Here is a 9,324-nt window from a genome sequence, read left to right as displayed (position 1 = left end):
AGTACATTCTCTCTCTGTAGGCAAATATACATGGGAAGCTAAATTATAATCAGAAGGTTGTTTAGTGAGCGGGGCGTCAGAGCAAGGAAAGTTAATTACAGTCTATGATTAGAATTTTTAATGGTATCTAGCTCTAATAGCATGATACATCCAATTCTATAACCAGAACACAACTGCCAGCCAGCTGGTTGCTTGTGCTGGCTAGTCAGGGCTGCCTCAGACCAAATAATGCCTCAGTAGACATGACAATGCTTACCTCCGTGACTCACCTTTAACCTGGCTGTATTCGTGGAACTCCCCTGCATGCCCTCAAGATTGAGATTATCCTTTAGATTCCTTAAGAGAAAGATTTATTAAACAAGGCATAAAAAGCCATAAAAGAATACCTGTCACTATAATAAAATTAAGAGCTATTCATTAAAAGACACCGTAAAGAAAGTAAGAAAAGTTGCAAACTAGGAGAAGATAGTCACAATATTCATAATAGACTCAATAGACAAAGGACCTGCAAAGAACTCCTACAGATGAGTAAGAAAAGCACAAATAATCTGATAGAAAAATGGACAAAAGATACGAGCAAGCATTTCACTTGGGGTAACAGGTATTCTGATAAACATAGAAAGAGATGATTACTGATAGAAGACGTGCAAATCAAGACCAAAATGAAGTGCCATTTTATACTCATTCAATTTACATGAGTCAAAAAGGTGGAGAGGAGGTAGATAATAGGATCTCTTTTGCATTATTGGTGGGTGTGTGAATTAGTAAAATCACTTTGGAAAATAGTTTGGCATTATCTTTTAAAGCTCACACTTTATGATCCACCTATTCCTCCCCAGGCATAAACCCACGAAATTCTTGGAGTATACAACAGGAGACATATATGAGAATGTTCACAGCAACACTGTTCATAATAGCAAAAAACTAAAAACAACTTAAAAGTCCACCAGTGGGAGAATGGGTGAATAAGTGTGGTATTTTCACATACTGAAATATTATACTACAGTCAAAACAAAATTTAGTGTGATTTCCTTTCTAGAAAGTTCCAAATAACTGGAAATACATATATATATATTTATACATATTATAAAAAATGTATATATATAATTTATATATACGCATATATACACAAACTTATAAGGAAGACATAAAATTTGATACAACTGTGTAAAAAAGGGAAGCAATAGTGAAGTGTCAGACAAAGATAAATATTGTATATTATCACTTACATGTAGAATCTGAAAAATACAACAAACTAGTGAATATAACAAAAAGGAACAGACTCACAGACATAGAGAGCAAATTAGTGGTTAACAGTGGGGAGAGGGAAGTGGGGAGGGGCAAGATGGGGCAGAGGATTAAGAGGTACAAACTACCATGTATCAAATAAATAAGCTACAAGGATATATCGTACAGCACAGGCAGTATAGTCAATATATTTTTTATTTATTTATTATTTTTGGGGGTGTACACCAAGTTCAATCATCTGTTTTCATACACATATCCCCGTATTCCCTCCCTCCCTTGACTCCCCCCTCCCCGAGTCCCCCCACCCTCCCCCCCCAGTCCTCTAAGGCATCTTCCATCCTCGAGTTGGACTCCCTTTGTTATACTACAACTTCCCACTGACTATCTATTTTACAGTTGGTACTATATATATGTCTTAGTCAATATTTTAAAGTAAATGTAAATGGAGTATAATCTTTAAAAATTGTGAATCACTTTGTTGTACACTTAAAACATAAATTGTAGGACTGGGACGGGGAGGGTGGGGGGGAGTCAAGGGAAGGAGGGAATACGGGGATATGTGTATAAATACAGATGATTGAATTTGGTGTACCTCAAAAAAATAAATAAATAAAATGAAAAAAAAAATACAAAAACCATTGAATATAGAGCCTAAAATTGTAAGGGGAAGAGGTATTATAGTGGTATATCAAGCAAATAGTTAAAATACATTTTTTCTAAAAAAAAAATATATATAAATTGTAAGTCAGCTATAACTCAATAGAAAGGGGGGAAGGGAAGCGAGATATAGTAGACGTTCCCAGATCCCTTTTCCTGGTCAAGTGCACTCATCCCCAGTTGCTAGGGGTGTTGGCTCTCAACAGCTCAAGACCCCATCCTTCTCTGGAGAATTGCCCTTAGCCACATGAGGGCTGCCTTACCCAGGAAGCCATGCACCTTCTTTCTCTTTATCACCTCCCCAAATGTCAGGCAATGACTGCCTGACTTGGGGTGCAAACAGCTAGTCTTTTGCTTCAAGGTGGAGTTAATGCTGTGGTTCAGTGTGTGCTTGAGAGCTCTGAATCCAGTCTCCAGCAGATTCCACATCCTTTCTTAGCTTTTTTACCCCCTGTCCCTCCCTGCTTCCCAAACACCCCTTCTCCTGAGAACTCCCTCAGTAAATCACCTAAGCAAGAATCCCATCTCAGGCTCTGCTTCTAGGTAAATGAAGAACCTGGGATTCGAATGATGATTACCTTAGATGGGGAGAGGCTGGGAGATGAGGTAGGGGTCAAGGCCCTATGGTGAGATGAAGGACCCTAGCTTTTATTTTAGGGTTTTGTTTGTTTTTTTCAGGTAAAAAAAAAACCTAATTCAACAGCTAAATAAAATAACAAAAGAAGGCCTGCTGTTAACCAGGGATTATAATTAATCTATTTCTATGGACCTGAAATCCAATGTTTAAAAATGTTTACAAATGTATAGATTAAAAAAAATGTTTTACTATTCAACATGCATTTATTGAGAGTCTGATGTGTGCCAGGGACAGTTTTATTTTATTTTTTAAATACATTTATTTATTTATTTATTTATTTATTGGCTGCTTTGGGTCTTTGTTGGGTCTTTGTTGCTACCCATGGGCTTTCTCTAGTTGCAGCAATCGGGGGCTACTCTTTGTTGTGGTACACAGGCTCCTCACTGCAGCACCTTCTTTTGTTCTGGAGCATGGGCTCTAAGTGCACAGGCTTCAGTAGTTGCAGCACATGGGCTCAATAGTTGTGGCTCGTGGGCTCCAGAGCGCAGGCTCAGTAGTTGTGGTGCACAGGCTAGTTGCTCCTCGGCATGTAGGATCTTTCTGGAGCAGGGATTGAACCTGTGTCCCCTGCATTGGCAGGTGGATTCCTAACCACCATGCCACCAGGGAAGTCCCAGGGACAGTTTTAGATGCTGGCAATGCTAGGACAAGCAAGAAGACAAAATCCCTTTCTTACATGGAAGTTCACTGTAGTTGGAGAGACAGGAAGTTCTCAAGTAAACAAATTAAAATTTTTAATTTGGGTAATGAGAGCTGCTATAAATAAAAGAAAACTGGCTGCCGTCGGGAGAATGATGGGTGGTGGTAGGGCCTCTAGACTGGAAATGTTAGAGAAGATAGCATCTGGCTTGTATTAGAAAATTCTTCTTACCTGTCTTCTTCGTATTCTTTTTATACTCCCCAAAACCACGTGGAAAATGTGGGCTAAATGTTTTTATCCACATTTTACAGGTGGAAAATCTCAAGGGCAATAGGTTTCTGGCCCAAGACAAATAATATCTTCTGTTCTCCAAGTGACAACCCCACTGAAAAAGAAAAGACCTGAGTCATAAACATTCATGGACACAAATTTCTGAAACACATTTCAGTTTGAAAGCTTTCATACCTCATCAAACCGTGGAATTTTCCACCGTTAAGGACACCAAAGAGGATGGAAAAGGATAATCCATTGATAAGGGAAAAAAGAGTTTTAAATTCTCTTTTTTGCAGTACTGGGGAGGGGGCTTGCTGAGCTATTTCCAGGTCTTATACCCATTCCTGTTGGGGACCAAAAGAAGACCTTCTGTGAAGTAACTGATAGGGTGAGGAATACAGTCCATGGCTGTGGATGGGATTAGCCGTCATCCGTGCGCTGCCTCCTCACTGAACTGCAGCCACCTGGGGACTGAAAGGCAGACCACATCTCCTTCTGTCTGGGTTACACATGGTGAGGGGCAGCCAAATAGCCCAACTCCGTCATTCAGCCATGTGACCTTGAGCCATGATGTAACCTCTGGGAGTCCTGGTTTCCTTATCTGTAAGATGAGAATAATGACCGTATTCACAATAGCTTATCAAGAGAATTCAGTAAGCTCATGTATTAAAGTCCTCAGTGCCTTACCTGGAAGTAGAAGTACTCAGTATGCGTTAGCTTGAATTATTATTCTCACCAAGTGGTGAAAATTAATTTATGAATGAGGACATTGGCATTTTCCTCATTAGAAGCCTTATTATTATTATTATTTTATTATTATTATTATTATTATTTCCCAGTTCGCTAATCAGGAATCAAACCTGTGCCCTCTACATTGGAAGCACAGAGCCACTGGACTGCCAGGGAAGTCCCATAGAAGCCTTATTTTCTTTCGACTTATCTTGAGATAAGTCTTATCTTGAGACTTAAAGATCTAGTTGGATGTTGTCATTTTGAGTATCATTTGGATTTTGAAATATTGGGGTTCTTCCTCTGGGAGCTTTCCTATGTTAAACAGATATTGATGCCCTTTTACTGGGTGAATCAAAGGAACAGGGCCTGAAATCTTCACAGGTCCAGCTTCCAAGCACAGCAGCGCTGAGTGTATAGGGAGGGTCACCATTGATTTTTACAGATGCTGGGAAGGCCCTGCCTGCTATAAGTCTATTTTGGGTGAAGCTGAGGGTATGTTCCAGTTTTAGAATGTGCTATGTAGGTTGCACTTCTTTTACGTCACTATCTTAAGACCAACTATGAAGAATCATTTTTTATCCTTATCATCCTCTTTATCTTTCTATTTGATGAATTCTGGAATTTTGCCAAACTAGACAGCTTGTAAGTAAATTCTCCCTACTATTTGTATTGAGCCTTAAATTATGAACACCAGCTGTTTCTTGTATTTGAAGTAAAGCTCCAGGTGTATTGGGGGCATCTAGAGAGCATAGGCGGTTTTTTCCTGCTTAGAATATATGGGTACCATGGTGCAGCTGGGCAATTTGCTCCTTTAATGCGGAAAGTGAATCTCATAGTTTTTGTATTTCCTGCAAAGCTGAGCTCAGCAGCTAATAAATATTTGTCGATTTGATTTGTTGTAGGGCAGCAAGATAGCAATCACATAAGCCATACTCTCAACAAGTTAGGGCAGCAGAAAAAGAGTAATTTTTCCAACAAATATTATCAGTGGAATTCTGGAAAATAGATAGGAAAGTAAGTCCCTAAGTTCTAAGAGAAACAGAGCATAAATTAAACCTTCAGAGATGAAGGCTTGATATTAAGTTGCTTGCATTTTTGTAATGATTTATAGTTTTTAAAATACTTTTATAGATATTGGATAATTAAATTATCACAACCACCTGGGGATATGTGCAGGCTGGGTATTATTATCCCTATTTACTGATGAGTCAAAGAATTAAAAAGGAGAAGTAACAGGTCCCAGCAAGCATAGACAGGTGGAAATGGTGAAGCAGATTCTCAAGGCCAGCTCTAGAGATTATTGCTGAGAAAGCAATCTGAATGCTTTTAAAATGCACAGAGTTCCTCTAGTTCCTCTGGTCTCGCGGCCCTGTATTATCTGCCTGGCCCCTGAAATCTTTGAATTTCCAGGTTTGTAGTGAGGTAGAGGGCATTTACAGAAGAAACAGGAGCCAGGTCTCCCTCTCTGGCTGCCATTGCTGGCTGGTGACAACCACAATTGAGGGACATTGTGTGGTTCTCATGGGTCTGCCCCGTGTGCCGGCATCCAACATGGTCATCATGGGCAATATTTTAATTATTATGAAACATCTGGAATGGACCAAAGACACTATTTCCATCTACTAGGGACTTCATGCCCTTTCATAGAAATTAGACAAAAGAACCACCTACTCCCATCTTTAACTATTAACCTCTTGAAACCTTGGGTGACAAAATGCCCACTGCTCTCAACAAGCAGGTAGACATATTCTGTTTGAGTATTTAAACAACTTGGCCTAAACTTAGAAAACCTTTAACCCAGATTTTGGGCTTATAATTCCCTTAAGGGCAGAGCCAAAGTTTTATTTATTTTGGGTCTGCAGTACCCAAGCACAAATTGGTGACACCTGCAGCAGTGTCCGTTTCACATCTGATCTGCTAAGCTAACCAGCTGAGACAGCCTCCCTTCCTCAGCTCTGTGTACCTTGCCATGGTATTGTTCTTTTCTGATGGATGTAAGAAGCACAGAGGTTAGGGAAAACAAAGACCTTCTGCTCTCATTTCAGCAAATCTGTATTAGAAAACTCAGAGAAGTCAGGCCCAGTGAGAAAGGAAGGATGACCTATCTCATCATTGTGAAGTGATATTTCTAAATGCTTCTAGAGGCCGCTGGTGGTGAACAGGTATTAACTTGTTAAGGAGACATGTCAAAGAAGAAGGCCTCAGATCTTCCTCTCTTCCTCCTGCCTCAGGGCCATCAATAGGATAAATATCTTACAGGCATGTTTCTTTATGTCCTCCAGGCTCCCTGGTGCCTGGCAGGAGGTCTAGGAGCCTTCCATTTACTCAGGAAAACAAATGAGGGATTCATGTAGCCAGAAAGATATTTGTTCAAGCTGGAAAGTGGACAAATTGCTAGGATGGGGAAGGCCTGATAATGAGTAGCACTGGCCCTGGAAGAGGGTGTTTCCCTCCTACTTTTTGCCAGGGCTGCAGAGTAGTGGAGAGATATTGGTGCCAGCTATGCAGTCTCAGAGGCCAATGGTATCATAACCTTTGGAAATTAAAACAAAAGATTGAGAGGAGGCAGTCCAGAGATGACTTTCCTTACTCCCAGTAGGAGAAATAATAACATATTGATCAGTGTTTCCCTGAGTTGCTCAAACCTGATGGAATGTTTGCTCTAGTAATATCAGGATTTTATTTTTTATTTCTCTGACACTTGGATCCAAATCTGTGGACCCTTCCTCAACTATTACCATCATCAGTATTTGAGCAATGTAAGGTTCAGAGTAAAGTTGTTGCTTAGAATTTAATGGGCTTGTATTCTAAATCTCTGTTTTGTTTTGTTTGATGTTTGCTTGTTTGTTTTTGGCTGCGTTGGGTCTTCACTGCTGTGTGAGGGCTTTCTCTAGTTGCAATGAGCCGGGGCTACTCTTCTTTGCAGTGCAGGCTTCTCATTGTGGTGGCTTCCCTTGTTGCGGAGCATAGGCTCTAGGTGCGTGGGCTTCAGTAATTGCAGCACATGGGCTCAGTAGTTGTGTCACACAGGCTCTAAGGTACATGGGTTTCAGTAGTTGTGGCATGCAGGCTCAGTAGTTGTGGCACACGGGCTTAGTTGCTCCATGGCATGTGGGATCTTCCCGGACCAGGGATTGAACCATGTTCCCTGCATTAGCAGGCAGATTCTTAATAACTGTGCCACTAGGGAAGTCCCCTAAATCTCTGTTTTTGAATACTCTGAAGTGTCTGTCAAATTTCTTGAGATCTCAAAACCCAGGGTATTTCTGTGGTCCCGGGAACCAAAAGGCCTCACTCTTATTGCAAAACCACCTTCCAGAGTCAGGCTGCCTTCTCCTTTTATATATGGTAAATTCCTGAGCATATATATATATATATGAAAGTTTAGCAGTAGACACAGATTATAATTAGCGTATTCTCAGTGAGCCAAAACCTTTCTACTCAAAGTCAAATGACAGCGTCAGGCTATACCAGGGAGCTTGTCAGAAACAGATTCTCTGCCTCCACTCCAGGCCTACTGAATCAGAATCTGCACCAAACATGATTCTCAAGTAATTCACATGCCCAGCAAACTTTGGGAAGCACTGAGCTAAAAATATATTTACTAATTACACCTCACCTCATCATCTTTTAGACAGATGTTCTCCACCCTGGCTATACATTAGAATCACCTGGGGGCTTTTGTAAACTACTGATGCTTGGGTTCCATCCCAGACTAATTAAAACAGAATCTATGGATATTGGTTTGTAAAGATCTGCTCAGATGAGGCTAATGGACAGCCAAACCTGAGGACACCTTTTTTTTTTTTTTTCTGTCTGTGCCGCATGACTTGCAGGATCTTAGTTCTGCAACCAGGGATTGAACCCAGGCCCAGAGCAGCGAAAGTCCTAACCACTGGACTGCCAGGGAATTCCCCTTGAGGACACGGTTTTAAACCCAATTTCTAGTGCCATTTTTACAGTGTTTTGTACATGGATAAATTCTCCATGGATCTCTTATGTTTCTGTACATCCAGATTATCTTTTCAAGGATGTTAGAACAATAAATAGCTTTGGAAGACAGAGATAATGTTCCCTCTGGAGTGAAAGAAAGATTTGTTTACTGTTCAGTATAATAAAATAATCACCATATTCAAACTGCAGAAAAATAAAGACAAAGAAAATCTTGAAAGTGAGAGGGGGGAAAATTACTTTACTACTTATAGAGAAACAAGCATAAGAATTACAGTGGACTTCTTGTCAGAAACTGTGAAAGCAAGAAGAGTGGAGTGAAATATTTAAAGTTTTGAAGAAAAAAACACAAACCTAGAATTCATAACCAGTGAGATTATCTTTCAAGACTGAAGGAGACTCAAATAGGCAATATAGTCTTGAGAAAGAAGAACATAGCTGGAGGTATCATGCTCCCCGATATCAAATTATACTGCAGAGATATAGTAATCAAAACAATATGGTACTGGCAAAAACAGACACACAGATGGAAGAGAACTGAGAGCTCAGAAATAAACCTATATGTATAAGGATAATTTATGACAAAGGAGCAAAGAACATACGATGGAAAAAGGATAGTCTCTTCAATAAATAGTGTTGGGAAAGCTGGATAGCCTCATGCAAAAGAATGAAACTAGACCACTGTCTTACACCATACACAAAAATTGACTCAAATGGGTTAAAGACTTGGATGTATTCAGTATAAAGTTTCAGGTATGTTAAAGTGAAGTGACGGAGAAAGCTATTCCATGCTAACACTAATCAAAAGAAAGTAGTAGCTGTCTTAATTTCAGAAAAAGCAGGCTCAGAAAAAGGAAAATTATCAGAGATAAAGAGAGATCTTATATAGCAATAAAAGATTTAATTTTCCAAGAATATGTAACAGTTCTTAGCATGTTTGCACTTAACAGAGTGTTAAAATTCATGAGGCAAAAACAGATAGAACTGCAAGGAGAAATAGACAAATCTGCTATCTGGTTAGAAATTTCAACACCCTTCTTTCAGTAATTTTTAAATCAACCAGGCAGAAAAACCAGAAAGAATATAGTTGACCTGAACAGCACCATCAATTGTCTTGATCTAATTGGTGTTGACGGAACACTCCATCCAACAACAGTGGCATATACATTCTTCCCAAGCGCTCACA

This window comes from Hippopotamus amphibius, chromosome 4 (genome assembly GCF_030028045.1).
Source record: "Hippopotamus amphibius kiboko isolate mHipAmp2 chromosome 4, mHipAmp2.hap2, whole genome shotgun sequence".
Lineage (NCBI taxonomy): Eukaryota > Metazoa > Chordata > Mammalia > Artiodactyla > Hippopotamidae > Hippopotamus > Hippopotamus amphibius.
The sequence above is the reverse complement of the archived record's forward strand: the minus strand, read 5'-3'. Positions refer to the sequence as shown.